At 36.8% G+C, this 21,482-nt stretch overlaps 1 protein-coding gene across 1 annotated transcript in view; it reads right to left on the bottom strand.

The window, feature by feature from the left end:
• SPTLC3 (serine palmitoyltransferase long chain base subunit 3) overlaps positions 1 to 21,482 on the bottom strand; it is a 218,069-nt gene that overhangs the window by 27,110 nt on the left and 169,477 nt on the right. The window lies entirely within an intron of this gene.

Consider the following 21,482-nt stretch of genomic DNA (forward strand, 5'->3'; position numbering starts at 1 on the left):
AGCAGATATCCAGCATCTCCCCATTAGCCCAGGTAACTATGTGAATCATGTCCACAGAAACACCAAAGCATTTAACTTTGATTCTCATCAAGGTCCCCCACCCTGATTTCTTTCAAAGCTAGGGATCTTTTTCATAGATGAAACAGTTAAGTGGATCTATACTTGATTCTGTATGGTGTAATATTTTATAAGTGACTGGAATGAATGCACATATGGCAAACATGCTTATTTGACTTAAAGGTAGTACAAAGCTAAGAATGACAGTTAACACATTGAATGACAGCATCTTAAAAAGATCTTGAGAGACTAGACTATTGAGATGAATATAGAAAAATATGATTTAATGCTATATAAATGCCAGATAATAACATCAAAAACAATAACAATAATACTTTCCTACCCTTGGGTTTAGAAGTCACCTTTATAAGTACAAGGTGAAAGGTATGGTTAGATAATAGTTTATTTGAAAAAAACTGAGGTGTTTTAATGGACTGAAAATCCAATATGAATCAACAGTGTGACCTGACAGTCATAAAAGCTAATGTGATCTTAGGTTCCATTAAGAGAGTGATAAAGTACTGAGGAAGGTAACAGTTTTATTGTACCTGTTCAGACAACATTTTGAGTATTGTGTCTAATTCTGGTTTCCAAAAAACAATTAATACACGTTTATTAATCATCTACTAAGTGTCAGTGCACTGGGGATACAAATGCAAAGAATGAAGTAATTCTTATTCTCGAGGAACTTTTCTACTTGGGAGACAGTATTTGTGTATATAAATACATACAGAATAAATATAAAATAGTTGCAAAGTAGTTAAATATGTAGTAGGGTGGGACGGCAGGAAAAGCTTTGTGTAAAAGATGTTGCTTGAGCAGTTTATTGAAGGAAGAGATTAATTCAATAAGGCATAGATGAAGAGGATGAATTTTAGGCGAATTTTATGCATTGGAAACCACTGCAAAGATAGGGAGATGGAAGCTGGCGTGCCATTTGTGAAGAACAGAGAGATCAATTTAATTGCTGGAAAGGGGTCTTGTTTAGTAATATTCAAAAGATTGTTTCAGGCTAGGCAGCGAAGGAAGAATACTGTCAAGCTGGAGAACATCCAGAAAAGAGTGAGGAGGATGAGGGGCCTCAAGACCATTGCCAATGCAAGATTTGTTGAAAGAACTAGAGATGTTTAACTTAGAGAGGATAAGACTTGGAGCTGTAGCTATCTATCTTAAGGTATTTAAAGGGATTTCAAGTGGAAGGAGGATTAACTTGTATTGCTTAACTTCACTAGACAGAACAAGGTATATTGAGAAAAACTTGGAAGAGACAGACTTACGCTTGAAGTAATGAAAAATTTCTTTCTCACTAGAGATAGAGTTCTTCTTCAATGAAAGTCTTCAAGTAAAGGTTGGATCAGGGCTTCTTAAACTTTTCCCACTTGTGACCCTTCTTTGACTGAGAAATTTTTATGTGACCCTGATGTGTATAGGTATATAAAATAGGTATACATAAACTTTTATTGTGGCCAGATTTTTTGTGATTCCCACATTCAGTTATGCGATCCCATATGGGGTTGGTGAGATGACCATTGGCTATGTGCAGAATATTCCTATATGAGCACAATTTGGCCTCTGATATCTTTTCTATTTCTGAGATTTTTATGGCCTAGTAGATAAGAGTGCTGGACTTGAGAGTCAGGAAGACCTAAGTATAAATCACTTGGCCTTTCTAAATCATAGTGCTTATTTATAGAAGGGGCACTAGTGAGTTCCGTAGGACCTTCATCATAGGATTATTATGTGGCTCAAGTGGGACTATATATATATATATACATATATGCACATATATATGTAAATCATATGTATATATGCATATATATCTTTATAAATTTTGAAGTGCTGTATAAATGCTACTTATCCTGTAGAACTGTACAAAATAAACTTAATATCTTTTTCATTTAAGTATTTGAAGATAGCTATCATTATCTTTGTAAGTTCTCTCTTCTTCATCTTAAACATCCCAATTCCCTTCATGTATTTCTCATGTGACATGGTTTAGGAATCCCCTTACCATCCTTGTTATGCTTCTCTGGGTATGCTCCAGTTGAGTGGTATCTCTTGTAGAATGAGATGTTGAGAGTTTAGAATACTGTTATCCATGGATTTATAAGCCATGCACAATAGAGTGAGACTATTTCTCTTGCTATGAACATGATGCCCTCCTGGGACACTACTATACGGTTTCCTGATTCATTTAACATGGTGCTTTGCAAATAGTAAGTAATTATAATCTTGTTATTTTTGAAGGAATGAAAAATTTGTGATCAGGAGTTTGAACCACCAGCATTATGCTATCTAGATAACTGGAAATGATTTGTTCTGGAATCTTAAAAATTCACACACACATATAGATTTAGTTACAGAGTGACATGGATAGATCATTCAAAAACAAAGTGAAGGAAATTAGTATTGGCTAGGGAAATAGGAAAAAAAATTATATTTCTCCATCAGGGCCTAGTCTACTAATCAGTAGACTTGTTTCTTCAGTATCCATCGCCTGTTCAGGTGAATATGATTTAAGTGGTTTCTGAAGTGGAAGATTAGGAAATTATTTACTTTGACCTGGAGAGTACAAATGTTTTGATCTAGAGCCATCTTAATGACACACTTCTACATTAGCAGTATTTTCCTTTTTTTAGTGGATTTGCATTTAGAGAAGAGAAAAAAAAAGTTTAGGTCATTGTAGAAACCAATTTGTATTTGTCATTGGACTTATTCTTGGCCCACCAGGCAAGACTTTCCTTTGAAGGAAAGAGATTGATTCAGATGTAGGGCTTCTTAAAATACACATTTCCTTTTCTACCTCCTCTCACTTCCCCATGGGAAGAAAAAAGACTCAGGCAAATGGAAAAAAACAATCCAGATGTGAAGGATGGACAGGAGTAAGGAATCTGGAGAGCTGCAGAAACATCTGGATGAATTTTGTTGCATGGATGTAGCCTCAGTAGTTCTTGAAAAAGGACTCATTTTCAACATGTTGTGACCCTAGAAACTTTCACATGTTATAGAGGGTAACACATTTGAAAAAGAGGAAGAACAAAAACGGGCAATACTATTTCTTTCTTCTTTTTAATAAAACATTTTACGATAAATGTTCTATACATATTTTGGATGATGAGGGACTACAGAGGTAAGGAGATAGTAGATAGTAAAAAGAACAAGGACTGAATGAAGAGGTGTGGGGAGAGAAGTATTTTGAAAATTGAAACTAATGTACCATAATATTTACAGTATTAACATTGAAATGTTTACCATATGGTTAGTTGCCTTCACTTTTTATGCTTTTTGTTGATTACCCCTGTACAATGAGCAGATGACTTCATCTGGCTGTTTCTAATGATTCCGCAGTGTGTCCCCTGAAAGGCTACAATGAATTCATAGGTTGAAAGTATTATGAATGATCTAAATTGCTTTTCTTAGTGATATCATTTTTGCACTTGTCCATGATGACTCATCTTTCATTGCATTGCCCTTCCACTTAAGTGGTTCCTTCTATCCCTTCCATTCTTAATTAAACTAAATAAAACTGTGTCATCAACTAATTTCACCATTTTACTTCCTATCATTCAGTAACTGGTGAAACAGATAATAATAGCAACCCCTAGTATGTTTTTCTTTTAAGAACTGTATGCTTTATTACTGTCCTTTGTTTCCTATCCTTGAACGAGTCAGCCTAGTACAGCAGACAGGGTTTTATAACACTCTGTGGTTATTATGTTTTCTTATGTAGGTTACTATGAATGACTCCTATGAAAGATTTTTCAGGAAGTTGGATAAGTTACAGTTCTTTTCAATCACTATATTGCTCACTCTTTAAAATTGAAAACATATTTCCAGACTTGGAGGGCCAGAGGAGTCATCTCTTCCTATTAAAATTTCCTCATCTAGTTTGAACGGGGATTGCCATACTTATACGGTTCTCTGAGGTCCATGATTAAATGGTGGTATGCATCATTAGCACTGACCATTCTCGATGCTTAGGTAAGCAATCCATAGCACTTACGCCAAAGAAGACACTCAGATAAATCCCTTTTTAGTGGTATGAGTGCTACTTGATGTAGCCATGTTCCCCTTCCTACTACCTTTTTTTTCCATGGTATCACCATTAAGACCATATTGCATAGGAGATGTGGTACCATGGTTGAATAAAATGTAGGTAAAAGAAGGCAAGTGTGTACTTGGCTAGAGGACTAGGTTCTTAGGGGAGGGCTAAGTGTTTCTGACTTAAGAGAGATTTAGGTGGTGGTTTAGGCTAGGGAGAAGTTGGGAGTGAAAAGGCATATTTGGAGTATATTTCTACCATAGGTTTTCAGAAACTTATTATCATAATTATACTCACCACCACCATTACTATCACCATCACTTTTAAAGCACACTAAATTTTGAGTAAGAGGATATGGGTTCTAATCCCAACTCAGTTATTTAATACTTGAGCAGATCACTTCACTGAGTAACTGAGAAGGAGCCTTAGTTTCCTTATCTGTAAAGTGAGGGTTTTGGATTAGATGATCTCTAAGGTCACTTTGAGCTCTAAATCCTATGATTTTAAGGGTTTAAGTGTATCTTGTACTCTGGTAGACACTGAACCCTGAGATTAAATGTCTTGTGCCTGTTCCAAAGGGATTAGTTTTATTTGAATAAATTTCACCTTCTACCTTTGCCATGTTACAGAAAGCAAGAAATATCCTTTGCTAACCAATCTGTGAAGACAGCCCAGTGTATTGCTATTATATCAGTTCAGTTTCTAAACTTTTCCTTCTTAAGAAATCTGTTGGGTTAGAAAAAGGCCACAAACACTTTAACCATCTCTCCAGTGCTATTAAAACAAAACCAGCTGGGCTAGGAGAAGGAAAACAAAACACAAAGTGTCCTACTACAAAGCTTTTTGGTTGCTAATAAAAACAATGGTTTGTGGTATTTCCAAAAATGTTTGGTACAAGTCAATCTCTGAAGGTCTAGGAGGAAATATGAACAGTGGAAGCTCCCAGATCTGTCAAAAGTTAAAGAACATTTCCTCTCAATCCAGCATTTAGTGAGAATGAAAGGCATTTTAGTAAAAAAAAAATGAAAAAGAAGGCTTTGGTGATCATGTAGGCCAATTCTGGTGCCACATTCATTTTTCTGTATTTTTCAAAAAGATGGTTGTCTATTAGAGGAAACATGGATATGCCCAGATGCCTTGAGTTGACTTATTTTATTATTTGTTTTCTTCAAATATATACAGAACTGTACCACGTTTCCTACTCTTTCCTTAAATTATTTAGCACAGTACTGGATACAGACTTGGCTATTTAAAACACATGGTGAGACAGCATTGCTTGGAAAATAAGAGTTCTTTCTCTGATGCTAGAAGGATATTTCCACAAATTATATCTTACATTTAAAAAAATCCATTATTCTAAAAAAGTAAACATTCAGAATAAAAAACAAATAGGTGGCCAAACTCTCTGACTGTGAAATACTATGCAATCTTTCTTCTGCTTCTTTTTCTGCCTATCCTCTATCTCCATGGGAATCCTTCAGAAAAAAGATTCTTCCCCAGATCATCACAAAGCTCTAAGGTGGGAGAAGGGAAGAGGATTGTGGAGAAAAGTTTGAATTTGGAGGCAGAAACTTGATGTGTGTTATTTTAAACAGACGTCCAACAGAACGCTTTGTTTTCTAACACTTTTAGTGGCAGAGGAATCCTCCAAAAGATAAGAGTCTGGTGATCTGCCAGAATAATAAGGATTACTAAGACATGACAGACTCACTTGGCAGGCTGGGAAAAAACCCCCCAAAACCCCAAAAACCTTTAAGGCTCATTTTCTAGGAGGAACTTAGAGCTTGATTAGTTCATTTTTTGATGTTAAAGTTCCAGGGTTAAGAAATATTTTATGGTCAAACTCATACTTTCATAGACTCTAGTTAGACTTCAATGATTCCCCTATTAAATGTATGTTCAAAAATAGGGCTCATATTGCTAGTAAACAGCTGACTCATTGAATGAATAAGAAAGCATTTAGTAAGCACTTACTTTATGCAAAGAACTATGCTCAGCACTGGGAGTATAAGTAGAAAAGAGAGAGAGTTCTTGTTCTGAGCTCAAAGTCTAATGGGGCACTGGAAGCGGAACTAGTGAAGGGACAGTGCTATTCCTGAGGCCTTGGGTTCAGGATCACGGGCTATGTCCATCAAGATCTTGGGAGAAGTAATGGTTGAAGTGATAGTGACTGTTTGGCTTACTGCCACAAGCTACCTCCTGTCTTTCCCTATGCATGCCTTTAGGAATTGAGGAATGCCCCAAAATATCTACTCCCTAACATTCCTCTGCTTTTAAATGATCTATTCCCAAATCTGTTAGGGAGAAAGGCATGCAACATGATATAGTGCCTAGAGAGAGACAATAAGACTATGTTGAAGTGCTGCCTCAGACACATGTTGGCTGTGTGACTCTGACAAGTCACATAACCTCTTGGTGTCCCAATTCTCTCTAATATTATAAATTGCAGAGTAGTTTCTGGAATGAATTGATAGAGGGAGTTTCCTTATGGCAAGTTCTGTGAACCCATGAAATTATAGGTTTGAACCAAAAAACAAAAGCCAACAAAAAATGAAACAAAAAATATCTTGGGGCCCCTGAAGTTCTGTTATTAGAGAGCAGTTCCATTTTGGTTGATATATCTATTGTTAAAATATTGATAGAAGGTTTAAACTTTAACATGTTATCAATTGACCCCTCAAAGGAGGTGAACAGTTTATCAGTTCTCTTTCCAAATCTAACTTCCAGCCAAGAGTGAGGTTTTGTGGGCATGGTATATGGAGATAGGTACCTGTGATGGGTTGGAGGGTCAGAGAGTTAGTGAAGTAGGATATGTTAACTACTTGCTGTGTGCCAGGCATTTTGCTAAGTGCTGGAATATAAAAGGGCAAAAATTAGTTCCTGCTCTCAAGGAGCTTACAGGTTTTTTTTTTGTGAGGCAGTGAAGGTTAAGTGACTTGCCCAGGGTCACACAGCTAGTAAGTGAGCTTACAATTTAATGGGGGAGAGAACATACAAACTACTATGTACAAACAAGATATATACATGATGAATTGTGGGTAGTCTTAGAGAGAAGGTACCAAGATTAAAGAGGACTAAGAAAGGCTTTTTGCAGAAGATGGGACTTTAGCTAACTCTGGAAGGAAGCCAAGGGATGCTATGAGGTATGGATAAGGAGACAAAGAATTAAAAGTATGTGGGACAGTCAGCCCAGAGTGAGGGGGTAGAGTGGTGTGTGCAAGGAATAGCAAGGAGGCCCCTATTTCATTGGATCACAGATTTTGTGGAAAGGAGTAAGGTATAAAAAGATTGGAAAGGTAATAAGGGGCCAGATTATGAATGGTTTTGAAAGCCAAAGAGAGGATTTTATATTTGACCCTAGAGGTAATAGGGAACCACTGGAACTTAGTGAATAAGGAGGTGATATGATCAGCTCTCTATTTTAGGAAGATCAATTTACAACTGTTTAGAGGATGGATTGCAGTGGTGAGAGACTTAAAGTAGGGAGAACAACTAGGAGTTCTGTTGTAATAGTCCTTAGAAAGGAGAAAGGGTTGCTGAAGACAAAGTTACAATTTCATACAGAGCTTGCCTTGTAAAAGAGCCATAATGAGAGTTCGGTGACACTTCCAGATACCACATCAGATAATCAATGGGTTGTTTTTGGAGAAAGGGAATGGCTGTGGTAGAAAGGCAAGGGCACAAGATTTGAATTCTAGTTTGAATTCCATCTGTACCCCTTAACCACTTGCATGCCCTTGGATAAGTTACAGTTATCCCGTCCACATCACAATTCTCCCCATTGTGGTTTTGATATATCATGGGTTGGCAGAAGAAGTTAAATGGGAATTTTGGGGGAGTTTTGTGGAAGCTGCAGATGACATGCGAAGGCCAGCACATGATACAGAGCCTGTGACCAAATACTTAACCCAAATTTTACAATAAGGTACTGTAAACATCCCATAAAAGAAAAGAAAAAAAATCAGACCTCTACTCTGGTACAAAGGGAGGGGCAAAACATTTTATGTGGATTTTCCATCTTTTAGGGGCACCGTGCCCCAAACCCCTGCAATGTGGAAGGGATAACTGTATCTCTTTGGGTTTCAGTTTCTTCAGCTGTATAATCACTAATTCTCCTTTTAGCTCATTATTTGATGCATCATGTTTTCCACTGGAGCATTCTGCTTGATTTTCTTCTGATTTTGAAGGTCCAGTGGACTAAATAGAAGGAATAGAAATGGAATGGCTACATTCTCATTTTCACCACTTATTAGTCCTATTTTGGGAAGTACTTAGTCTCTGTGCCCAGTTTCTACATTCAGGAGGTGGGTAGAAGTGAGTTTTGTGGATGGTGACAGACCTTACTAATATTGTGAAGGAGAGGAACACACTAACTTGATCAAATTATGCCTAGTGTCTAGAAATCTCTCTATACCATAAACTCTTGTACTTTACAGATGATCCAGGATTCCAGAAAGTTATTCAGTAGCATTAGCTATTAGCATTAGCTAAACTATCCTATTCCTGAAGTTCTAGGGAGTTGTTGATAATACTTCACATTTTTCCCTAGTACTATTCAGAAAGACAAAACCAGGGAACTAGTGGTATTTAAGCCTTTGATGGGTACACCACTCAGATGTATTTAAACACTAGAGTTAGGCTCCATTGAATTCAGAGCACATGTTGGATTCTTTAATACACAAATCCACCTGCCTTAATATCCACCAGCTGTGTCTTCTAAGGGCCTGCTGAGATAGCAAGTTACCCAACCAGACTTCTCCAAACCAGGGCCAGATTTTATTTTTGCTCAGTGGTGCCAGGGTGTGGAGGACCACTGCCCTTTTGCTCTTTACTGCTTAGCTGAAAATGAGCTAATGATGGGGAGAATGTTCTTATTATCTACAAAACCACTGGTGTTATGGATGAAATAATTTTCATCTATTCTCTGAACATAACTAATTTGTAATTCCACTTGTGCTATATCCAAACTCATGATATGGGATAACGAATGCTTTTCTTGAAGAGCTGAATTTGTAGTTATGGGACCAAAATCCCATGCCGTGATTTTGGGCAAAGTAACTTAACCTTTCTTGGCCTCAGTTTCCTAATCTATAAAGTGAGAAGACTAGATGAGATGGGCCCTTCTAGTCCTAGATATGATTTAGTGATTTTTTCTACTCTGTAACCTATACACCTAGAGGAAATAAGCTTGAAAAAGAAAACAATTCTGTATCATTCATGCTGTGAAATCTTTAGGAAGAGTGAAAGAGAAAAGAAAGGTTCTCTCTCTCTCTCTCTCTCTCTCTCTCTGCCATAAAGCCATCCAGTGATGTGCTGCTAATACTTCAGTTCTGTAAGCTCTTCAAGGCAAAATCAAGTGTGTTTTTTACTGAACTGTTGTAAAACTTTATCCTGAGTTGGTATGAAGCAATAGTAATTTTAAGTAGAGGGGCAGAAGAGGGAAGGTAGAAGTGGCTGCGGTCATTTTATGAGTGTCATATAAAGCCAAGCATCTATGTCCTTGTCACTGTGTTTTAGTTCATTAGCTAACGGTATGTTTGCCAAGTAATCTGAATCTGTGCTGCATGGAAATGGGCATAAAGTAATGAGGCCATGCCTTCACTGCTGCCCGCCCCTCCCCCCCCCCACCCCGATCAAAACTCAGTACTGTGGAGAACATATTTACTACACACAACAGGTTATTAATCACAGGACATGTCAGTCTCTCAGCTGAAAGCCAGCAGTGCATATCTCACTCCATCTGTTACATATTAGGTATTGCTGAAATGCCAATGATCTGAAACCATTTAGGAAAGGGCAGTGTATGCCCTCCCTTCCTATCTTTCCCTCTTTCTCTTCTCCTTCCCTTCTTTTTCCTTTGCTTAGTTGTCTGTCTCTGTCTGTAGTTAGCGACTGATTGTCAGTTGGATTTATAAAACATCAGGCAGGTTCTTCCCTATTTTGGTAGAGGGTTAGAATGCATATTGAGATATGCAGACAGTGCATGAAGAATATGATATTTACTTTATGGGCTAATGAACACATTCACTAAAGGGTTTCAAAGGAATGAACCTAAAAACTAAAACTCATATTTGTATAGCACTTTATAATTTACAGAATACTTCAATATTTAAAAAAAATGTAGCAGATCTGCAATTTCTTTGGGAAAGACATTCTGGTGTGGAAACTCCCTTTACTGATGCAGATCAGCACCTGTGTCATAATTTATATGGCCTTAGAGCAGGGGTTCTTAATTTTTTTTTGTCATTGGACCCTTTTCACAGTCTATTAGTGCTCATGGACCCCTCCTTAGATTACTGTTTTTAAATGCATAAAATAAAAATGTAAAAAACTACAAAGGAAACCAGTTATATTGAAATATAACTATCAAGTTTAAATGCCACTTAGCCAGTGTGTATCAGCAAATTTCTTTTTAAAGCTGCTAAATGAGATTTCTGGTTCTTTCAATACTACATCTTAGAAAATGTCTCATTTGAGCCTGATTTGAGCAAGGCAGATAGTCGTCATCGTCTTCTTCTTCTTCTTCTTCTTCTTCTTCTTCTTCTTCTTCTTCTTCTTCTTCTTCTTCTTCTTCTTCTTCTTCTTCTTCTTCTTCGAGGCAATTGGGGTTAAGTGACTTGCTCAGGGTCACACAACTAGTAAGTGTCAAGTGTCTGAGGTCAGATTTGAACCCAGGTCCTCCTGAATCCAGGGCCAGTGCTTTATCCACTGCGCCACCTAGCTGCCCCAAAATATTCTTTTTTACAGATGAAGAAACTGAAGATCAGAGAAGTGAAGAGTTTGTAAGATGTCAGGGAATGAAGTGGCAGAGGCAGGTAAGAGCCCAGGGTTCTGTTCCTAGGGCCTCTCTGTAGACTCCTGGCTACTCCTAGGCTTCCGTGATATGTGTGTAGAAGAAATGTCATCAGCTCAGTTTGTGTTTGTAACCTGACAGCAGTGGAAAGGGTTTCAGATTCTGCTCCTTCCTACCTGGAACAAATCACTTAACTACTTTGTGCTATAGTGTCTTCATCGATCCCATAAAAGGATTGGACTCAGTGACCTCTCAGGTCCCTTCCAGGTCTAAATCTATTTCTATATATCCAAGGCCGGTGCTCTATCCACTGCACCATCTAGCTGCCCCTCAGGTCTAAATCTAAAATTATGCATATGTGCACCACCTGAAAATGGACATACACATTTCACACATGGATGTATGTGAACATCCATAATGATCTCCTTTTAAGCAGTGAAAGTCTACAGATAATGTATAGTTAGCACCTAACATTTTTTTTGTCTTTGGTTTTCACTTTTTCTTTATATGAATAAGGATAAAAGTTCCCAGGTAGATTATAACTCTTAAAGAGATTAAATGGAATAATTGTAAATATTATATTTATCATTAATATGAATAGAAATGTTTTCTGAAAGCTTGAATCCAAAATTAATGCTGCATCAGAGGAAAGCAGTATGTCACTTCAGAAATTTGTGACCTTATCCCACATAAAGAAGAGAAGAGTGAAAAAAAAAATTCTGTTTGGATAGCTAATTGCTGTCACCCGGAATACTATGTATTGTTTTTCCAGAGCCCTAAATCTCCTTACTTAGTTGTTCCAGTTTTTAAACCTATCAGATCCAAGCATAAGTGTTTGCCCTGTTCTAATTAATAGAGAAGAGGTTCAAGGTCACACCTGCAAAGTGCTAGTGCCACTTTCTTCAAATCAGTCTTGGATCAGAAGCCATTTCAGTATCTCACCTGCTAATTTCTGGAGAAAATTGTATAAACTCATTCATTCAGTAAACATTTATTTAACACCTAACTATGCATTAGGCCCTGTGGTTAGAGCTGAGAAAACTACCAAGATTACTTGCCCTGAAGAGTTGCTATACCATTCAAATCACAGATTCGGTCTCTATTTTTATTCCTGTATACAAATGAACTCAAACACATATAAATAACTCTAATTAAGATGGAATGAAATAGATATGAAATGGGTAAAACTGGTTAAAAGCAAATTATTCAATCCTAATATATTTTAACTTTTATAATTTTCTTTATCTTAAGCCATTTCATCAGCTGACAAAGAAAGATACTATGTCATAAATTAATCAATAGATTTAGTGAAGACCCTTCAGAGTTTTCTAAACTCCTCATAAATGATTTTTCCTTTGAAGGGGAAAGTATCTGGACCAGTGTTTTCATCACTGAACTGCTGTTATGGAAACCACTGCTGCCAATGAAGAGTTCAATCAGAAACTCTTGGTAATTTTAAATGGGAAGAATTGCCTGGGGCAGTGGGAAGTTATGTGACTTGCCTTGATGATATGGCTAGCATATCTTAAAAGGAAAGCTTGAATTCAGGGTGTCTGACTCTGACAGCTCTTTCGCTATTATGCCATGCTGGCAATTCAGTAGAGAATTAAATGAAGTTAAAACCCACAGGTAATTCTAAGGTGTAAAACTGCATTAGGGCTTTTGGGACACTATATTTTGAAAGCCAAAGAATATGTCTTAAAATCAATGATTGCTCAAGCAAACAACTTAGGGAATTAAAAATTAGATTAGCCAATCGAAGTAATATAAAATCAGAAACATACCTTTTGTACTGACCTAGAAATGTAGTTTTTAATTTTTACTTCTGTAATCTGGGATCCTGGGCTCAGAATTAAATCCTAAGTGTTCATTTGTGACTTATTTAGCCTTAGAGCACAGTGCTGAGAGCAAATTCAGTTTTGATTTCTTTGTGGGCCTGTTTAGGTTGTTGTCTGGGGATTGTGCTCTTAATCCTAATTAACCTCTTGGTAAATGAGCATAAATGATTAAGAGAGTATGGACACCATAAATCAAGAAACTCCATATGTATTGGTTAGTGGATAATGTAAACCTGTGGATAGATTAAATTCATTCACCATTACCAAGAAAGCAATTCAAAGTACATTATCTTACTAATGTCTGGTGAAGTAAAATCATCTTTTTACCCCAAAGACAATGTCTTCCTTCTGTTTCTTCTAGAATTACACTTAGACTTAAACATCTCCTCTTTGTTTGTAACATAAAAATAAGAGGCCATAAGGCAACTGGTGGCTACTATTAAGAGGAGGAGTGTCAGCCCCTAAGACCTTAGAACAAGAGGCAGCAAATCTTTCCTTAAGCCAGAATGAATTTATCTTCTTTATATTCTTATCTTCTCTTTTATCCTCTTCCAGGTTAAGTATTTACCAAGTTAATAGGGAACAGTTGAAAACAAGGCTGCCTGAGTTCTAGCCCAAATAGGCTATTTTTGCTTGGTGGTGGTTGTTGCTTGTTTCCGTCAGGAAGTCTTCATCTTTGATGGAGACTTGGTACCACACAGAAAGGTAGTAAAAGTAAGGAGTCAAGGATATTGAGTTTGAATTTACTTCTACTTTTCATGCATTATATATGGTATGAAGGAAATCCCTTCTTTCTAAGGTTTTAATATTTCTGTCTTTTGGAAACAAACATTGTTTTAGATTGTGTTTCTTGAGGGGAAATGGCTATCTTTTGCCTTTCTTTGTATCCACAGCACTTAAGTAGGACCTTAATAAATTGACTGACTGACATTACTTATAGGTAAGTTTGGTTGAGGACCATAAATGCAAAATGCCGTCAGATGGAAGAAAAATCCAAAAATGCCATTTGAATACCTAAATACTTCACCATTCTTTATTTAGAAATACAGAGTAGTATGAGCTGTAAGATTACCTGGTATTTAGCTTCTATTGATTAACAATTAGAAAACAGTTCACCTAGTCCAGACAAATTAGAGAACTGAAGCAATTAAATTGACTGTTAATTTAAGTAAATAATTTATTTTGATCATTTAACTCATTGCCAAGGGAAGGTATTAGCTTGCATTATCAGAGTTCCCTTATCCTTTAGTTGAGAGGGTACGGATCTAGTCTGAGATTCAATGATCTTGTGATATCAGTTTTTCGTCAAAGAACAATTAAAGTAATTCTAAATGTTAGTGCCATTTAACACCATGCAGGTATGTTTTTGTACCCAGATTGATTATGTAAAAAAATTATTGTCAATTCATTTTCACTCATTCATTCATGAATGCATATATCCATTTATTCACCAAACACTTCACTGGATTCTGTTGAAAAATTTTCAGTCAGCATTCAGTAATGGTATTCACCTATAATTGCCCTTCTGTTTTATCTTTTCATAGTATAGGTGTTAGAACTATGTTAGTCTTGTAATTGTTCTTCAGAAGTTTGATAGAATTCTGTTGTGAATCCATCAGGACCGGGAGTTTTTTAATTTGGCATTTCCTTTACATCTAGATCTGTTTCATTTTCTGATATTGGGTTATTTACGATCTTTATCTGGTCTTCTGATAGTTTGGTATTTTATATTCTTGCTGTTACTTTTATGTTCTCAGTTTTGTTAGAATGTAAGTGCATAAAATGTTCTGATCTAATTTCTTTTGGTTTTGTTGTGATTTCACCTTGCTTATTTGCTATTTTATTGATTTGATTTCCTCCCTCTTTTTCAAAATCAGGTTAGCTAAAAGTTTTATTAGTCTTTCAAAGAACATGCTTTTAGTTTTATCATTTCTATTTTTTGTTTCCAATTTATCTATTTTACTTTCAATTTGTAATCACTTTTTTGTGCTTAGTTTAAGTTTGTCTTATTTTTTGTCTTTCTAATTTTCAAAAATATATATTCAGTTCATTAATTATTTCTATTTCAATTTTATTAATGTATGCTTGAAGGGATGTAATTTTCTCCATGAGGACTGCTTTAGGGGCATCCCAGAAATTTTAATATGTTGTTTTATCATTATCATTTGTCATATAATTTTTGTTTCTATAATTTGTTCTTTGACCCACTCATTATTTAGGATTTCATTGTAAGTCCTCTGGGCTTGTGTCTTTTGATTGTGGCCCCTAAAACAATAGTTGTCTTTATTTCAGCATGGTCTGTATTATTGAATATGTATCTTTTTTCACTTATGGTTAAGTTCAGATTTGTAGGGTAAATCACACATCCTGAGTTCCATTGAGCTTCAGATCACATTCCATTTTCCATTTTCTAGAGGATCTAGATAGTCTTGTGTTATTCACATTTCCTTTCCTTTACTTCAAGGTCTTTTTCCTAGTTGCTTGCAGAATTTTTTTTCTCTGAATTGATTTTTAATTTGCAACCATGAGTGGTTTTTTTTTTATCCTGGAGATGATCTATAAATTCTTTCAATTGGTTTTCCATTTTCTGTGTTCAGAAGTTCTGGGAAGATCTATGTTAATGGTGTTCTGTTTTTTTGACGTGTTCTTCTGGGGGAACTGTAATTTTTAGATTGTCTCTGCACATTCTGTCTTTGATATCAATATGTTTTGCTTGGAGAGCATGTTTTCTTTTGTTTTTGCTTTTTGCTTCTCTTCTAGATTGGCCTTCATTACTGTATATTTGCATTTTGAATCGGTTGTTTTCTCTTTTGTTTCTTTGGGAGACATATCACAGATTCCAATTTTTCTATTCTGTCAGTTACTTCTGCTGTCAGGCCATAGATTCTATTCTCACAATTTTCATTTCTCTTTAAATCTACTCAGGAATAGTGTGTTGTTTCCATGTTCTCCTTAAAACACACACGCTCCTCTATGTCATAAAATATTGAATTGTTTTACTTTGTTTTGCAATATTTATTCATAAATGCCTGTATTGGTTTACTAGATTTGGATTTCTATTTTCGGCTATTGTTAGGGATTTTCCTATTGATTTATGTGGTTATGTTCAAGGTTTTTGAATTTTCTTCCTCCTGAGATCCTTAGTAATTTCAGTCTCTCCTTCCCCACCGTTATTTTCCATTTTTGTTCATTTTCTGATTCCCTCTCCTCTTATATAATGGTGTCCTTGGAGGTTGGATCTTAAAGTGTGTCAGCTTTCTCTCATATTGAACAAATTTATTGTTCACTATCCTAGGTCTCTGCCCCTGGAGATTTGGGAGGGGGCAGGATATAGTTAGATGGCTCTAGCTGGGTGCTGGGTTCTTTCCCTCAGGCTTAGTGGAGTGCTACATAGCACTCTCATATATATACTATCCTATTCTCTCTGTTCCTCAGTTTTCTAACCCAGCAGTTCAAAGTGCTGCCATTTTGGTGTTACTATATGCAGGGGTGATTTCTCTCATTTGGAGTTTGGATCTTCAAGGCTCCATGAGGAAAGATGTGTTGGGATGTTTGGTTGAGCTATATTTCAAATCTATCTATCTATCTATCTATCTATCTATCTATCTATCTATCTATCTATCTATCTATCTATCTATCATCTATGTATGTATGTATGTATGTATGTATGTATGTATGTATGTATATCCTACCCCTTTCCCTCTGTTTCTTAGCTCCTTTACTGAAGCACAGAATGCTGAATGCCACCATGATGCTGACCAAGGCCCTAGCAACCTTCTGCAGCCTTGAGCCCAGATCTCCAAAGGAAAGAAGGGGGCGTGGATTGAGGTGTGGGGTTAGTTATTATTGTAAGCCCAATTCAGATTGACTAGTACAGCCTTGCTTTTTCTCTTCCAATTCCAGTTGAATACTGAAAAAATAATTATATAAAACAAATTTCCTTTGAGTAGAAACAGAAAAAAGTTACTAGTCTCCTAGAATATGTTTTCTGAGGGGAAGTATATCAAGGAAGGGCCATATATTAATTTTACCCAAATATTATAAAGCAGCTTTGTCAGTAAAAGTAGCTTTTTAATTAATTGAATGTGGGCAAAAAAAGTCAGTATGATCACACAATCTTTATTGAGCAATGTGCTATTGCCAAGAGGATCAGTGATCAAAAAAGGAAATAGTGAAGTGGATTAAGAGGTTTCACTGTTAAGTTTAAGGGTACTCTCTTAAGCAGGGCCCTTCCTGTCAATCTACTAAGGCATCATGTGGTTCATAAGCAATATTGAAAGGAAAAGTTTAACAAGTTCACCACAGACAGAATAGTTGGCATACTATTTGTCATTCAGTAAATAAAAAGTCTGAAAGGACAAGTCCAAGGAGGCCCTCTGTTGGTGAACATTTTTATTATACATCTCAGAATGCAGACCAGCATCCTCTTAGTCTATCTGAAGAAAAAAAAGAGAGCTTACTCCACCAAGACTTCCTTTTGTCTAAGGGGTGACTGATAATATTTAACTTTACCTTTCAAATTAAGTTCCCTCATCCTTTTCCTATAAGTCTTCTGGCTAAATTCTCCAAAGCACTTTATACTTCTTCACATTTAGAGATTACGTGGCTCATCTGCATGAGTAATTTAATTCATTGCACAGAATCACAGAATGCCAGCTATGGAAGGTACAATAGTAGCCACTTAGTCTAACCTGTATTTGAGAAATAATTCCCTTTACTGCATATCTAAGTAGTCATTCAGCTTCTGCTTGAAGATTCTCCACGAAGGGACAGCTAACATCTTACAAGGAATCCCATTCTTCTTATGAATAGCTCTAATATTAGGAATTTTTTCTTTACAGTAAGCTTAAACTAACCACTTTGAATTATTACCTCTTTCTGCCTTCCATCACTAAGCAGTCTAATCCTTCTTACATTTGACAGCCCTTCAGGTACTTAGAAATTTTAATATTCCTTTAAGTCTTCTTTTCTCCGTTTTCTTCAGACAGTCTTCATATAGCATGAGCTTTGAGGTCTATTACCTTGCTAGCTCCCCTGTGAATACTTCCTGACCAATAGCTTCCTAGAATGTGTGCCCCGAATGGAATGTAGTACTGTATCAGTGCCATTTACTGTCTGGGTGACCCCGGGCAAGTCTCTTAGCTTCTCAGAACCTCAGTTTCCACATCTGTACAGTGAGGGTGTGGATGATTTTGAGGTCTCTTCTAGCTCTAAATCTAGGACCTTATGGTCTGTCTAGGGCAACAGACACTGGGACTGTCACCACATATTATGGACACATGTTGTATCCATACTATAATACACAAAATGTTGAAAGGAAAAGAAAATACCAACAATTGGGTAGATCAAGGAAGACTTCATGGAGCAAGTGCCTTCATAAAGGTGCCAAATTTAAGCCTCCAGGGACGATAATACTATGAGAAATGGCAATGAGATGAGAATGCATTTGAGTCATGGGGTCATCTTGTGGAAATCAATACAGTTTGGAGTTAAAGTATCCAATTTTAGGAGCAGCAAGTAGATCAGATTGGTTATAATCTAGAGTTTGTGATAGAGAGTAGTAGGAAACAAGACAGGAAAAGGAGGTAGGAGCCAGAGAATGGGAGATTTAGAAGTATTTGTTGTATATACAGCAGGGAGCCACTGAATAGTTTTGAACATATGAGTGACATAATCAGACCTGTGCTTTAGGAGAATTATTTTGGCAGCTGCATGAAAGATGGTTTGAGGACAGGAAAGATCGTAAGCAAGAAGACTAATTAGGAGGCTATCAGAAAAATCCAGGTAAGCAAGAGGAGATCTGAGCTTACTCTATGATGATGGCTACTTGAAGACAAAGGATTGGTAGGGAGAGGTTTTTAATTAGCATTGACAAAATTTGTCAACTGATTGGATGTGAGAAGTGAAGAAAAAATATTAAAGGTTTATTCTGAAGTTGGTGGGAACCTGTGTTGACTCATAGGATAATGAGCCCTCAAGTTTGGACTGACTGTTTTAAGGAGAGTGAGGGTCGAGTGTTTAGCACAGTGCTGACCTATAGTAAATGCTTCATAAATGACATGAATTGTTTGGGGCATGGTCAGTTCAAAATGCATATGCTGTATTCTGGTGGAGATATCCATCAGGCTATTGATGTTGTATAACTAGAGTTCAGGAGAGAAATTGGGGTTGAATATATAGATTTGGGAGTTATCTGTATAGAGGCAATCATTAAACCCACAAGTCATGGTTACAGCTTCAGTGAAGAATGTATAGAGACAGAAGCAAAGTGAATCTAAGAAAGGGCCCTTTGTTGTAGTCAGGAGATGGGTGATGAGGCAGCAATGGAGACAGAAGAGTAGTCGGACATATAGGAGAAAGATAAACAATACATTTTTGTGGAAAGAGCATCTAGAAAGATGAATGGTCAATAGGACCAAAAGCTACAGAAAGGTCAGTGGAGATCATGGAGAATGCATCCCCAAAGATCATCAGATTTAGCAGTTAAGAGATTTAGCAGTTAACCTTAGGGGGAAGGTTTCTTAAAAGAGAGAAGGTAATAGAGGTTGGCTTTAGCAAGAAGGTTCATCTCTCCTTCAGAGACAGGAGTCCAGGCAGAGAGGATGGGTGATTGTCTAGACAAATTTAAGTTGTAGACTAGGGCAGATGAGGGACGTTATAGTACATGATGTATATTTTCTCAGTAAATTAGGAGCTGAAGACATCTGATGACAGAGGGTTGTGGAAATTTGTAAAGATTAAAGAGAGGAGAGAGGGCTTAGAGCATCTACTGATGGGAATGGAGAGATGGTAAGTGGAAGATCTAGGGCAATTGCAAAAGCTTTCCTTGATATACATAATTGAGGCAAAAATCACATTTTTTTTGTCTTTGCCTTAATTCTCATGTTGCTTTGTGGATAGAGAAATAGTACTTTCATATTCAAGTTAATTTTAGATTTTTTATTTTTAGAGGTAGGCCGCTTTTTGAATAAACCTTTACTTCATACCTCAACCTTGGTGATAAATGAAGCAGATGAAGAATGCTTAGGGCTTATACAATTAATATAGGATTTCAGTCCTTCAGGATGAAGGAGGGATTATATGATTTTGGACCCATTTCCTGGGCCTAGAAGTAGACATTTCAGAAAATAGTAGAATTAGTATAGAAACAAGACAGAAAGTAGGGTTATCTGATACTGAAAGGGACAAGTTCAAGCAAGTATTTTTAAGTGCCTACTGTATGCTAGGCACTGGTGATACAAATACAAAGAATGAAATAATCTCTACTCAAAAAGAGCTTGCATTTTAATGGGACAAAGGTATAGAGATGGGAGATGAGTGGTAATAAGAGAGGTCAGTTTGGCTGAATAACAGAGTATAGGAATGAAGACGCTGCAAAAATTGATTGGGTCCAGGTTGTGAACTGCTTTAAAAATTAAATAGAGGAGTTTATAATTTTTCCCCTAGAGACAACAGGGAGTCCCTGGAGTTTATTGATGAGGGAAATGACATGGTCAGATCTGCATTTAAGGAAAAATATTTTGGGAGCTGTGTGAAGGATGAACTAAAGTTTGGATATTCTTGAGGCAGGGAGATAAATTAGGAGGCCAAAATAATAATCTAGAGATGGTGAGGACCTGGTCTAAAGTGGTGGTTAGGCAAGAAGGGTCAAATGTGAGAGAGATTGATGAATTAGAAATGGCAAGATTTGGTAATTGCTTGAATAAGGAAGATGAGGAAGATGAATCAAGGAGACCAGAAACATGGTGGTGCTTTACACAGAAATAGGAAAGTTTGGAAGAAGGGTAGGTTTGGGAGATAGCTAATTCTGTTTTGGACATTTTGAATTTGACAGGTCTCTGGAAAATCCTGTTAGAGTTGGTGTGGAGAGCTGATTAACTGAATCTTGGTGACTATATTCATGTTTTACACAAAGGCTTGATCTTTGTTCTATTTCTCTGCCATTTCACTTAGTCTTAGCTGGCATGTGAAATTGCACCTTATTAGATTTCACTGGAGGAAAAAATAATTTTTTGATTTACATCGAATGAGCATCTATTAAGCTCTCAGCACTATGCGAGTCCTGGGGGGTGAGGAGGATACAAAATAGATAGGAGACAGGGACTCTATCCTCAAGGAATTATTGTCTTGCATACTCTTAGAGGCCACCCAACATTTGTTAGGATGAAAAATCAAGTCTTCTCTCTGGGTTCATTTAACTCTGTTAAGGATTATACACAGGAGATGAAAAAGGGACTACAGTGCATATGTTCTACATTGTTTGTCTGTAGTCCCTCAGTCTATGCATTAACTCCTCGCCAGCCTAGCTTCGGAGTGAAGAGTGGCTGTTTTTGCATAAACACTGTCATTTTAGTGGCACTGCTATTTCATCTTTGAACCATGGCATCAAAGAAACATTGACCTTATTCTTGTTGCTTGCCTGTCTTTGAAGCGGATGACTTTGCATTGCAGATTAAAGTGAAGACATTCATCAAGAAACAGATCTGGCAAATCACTCCCCAAACTCAGGATGAAACAAAGCTTTTCAGGCTTCGATTACAGTTGCACAACAGAGTGAGCCAAAGATGAAGGCTTTAATGCTAGTCTCCTTCTCAAATCCTTTAAGATAGCAATAGCAGGGCAATAGTATGGGCCTTTTTAGTTTTGGGGAGCTTTACTCCATAAGTTAATTACTAAGTTATTTTTTCTAGGCAGAAAAGAGAAAGTAATGGAAGGATTCCCAACCTGTGTTCTTCATTCCTCATTTCAATTT

Source organism: Dromiciops gliroides, chromosome 2 (genome assembly GCF_019393635.1).
Source record: "Dromiciops gliroides isolate mDroGli1 chromosome 2, mDroGli1.pri, whole genome shotgun sequence".
Taxonomy (NCBI): Eukaryota; Metazoa; Chordata; class Mammalia; order Microbiotheria; family Microbiotheriidae; genus Dromiciops; species Dromiciops gliroides.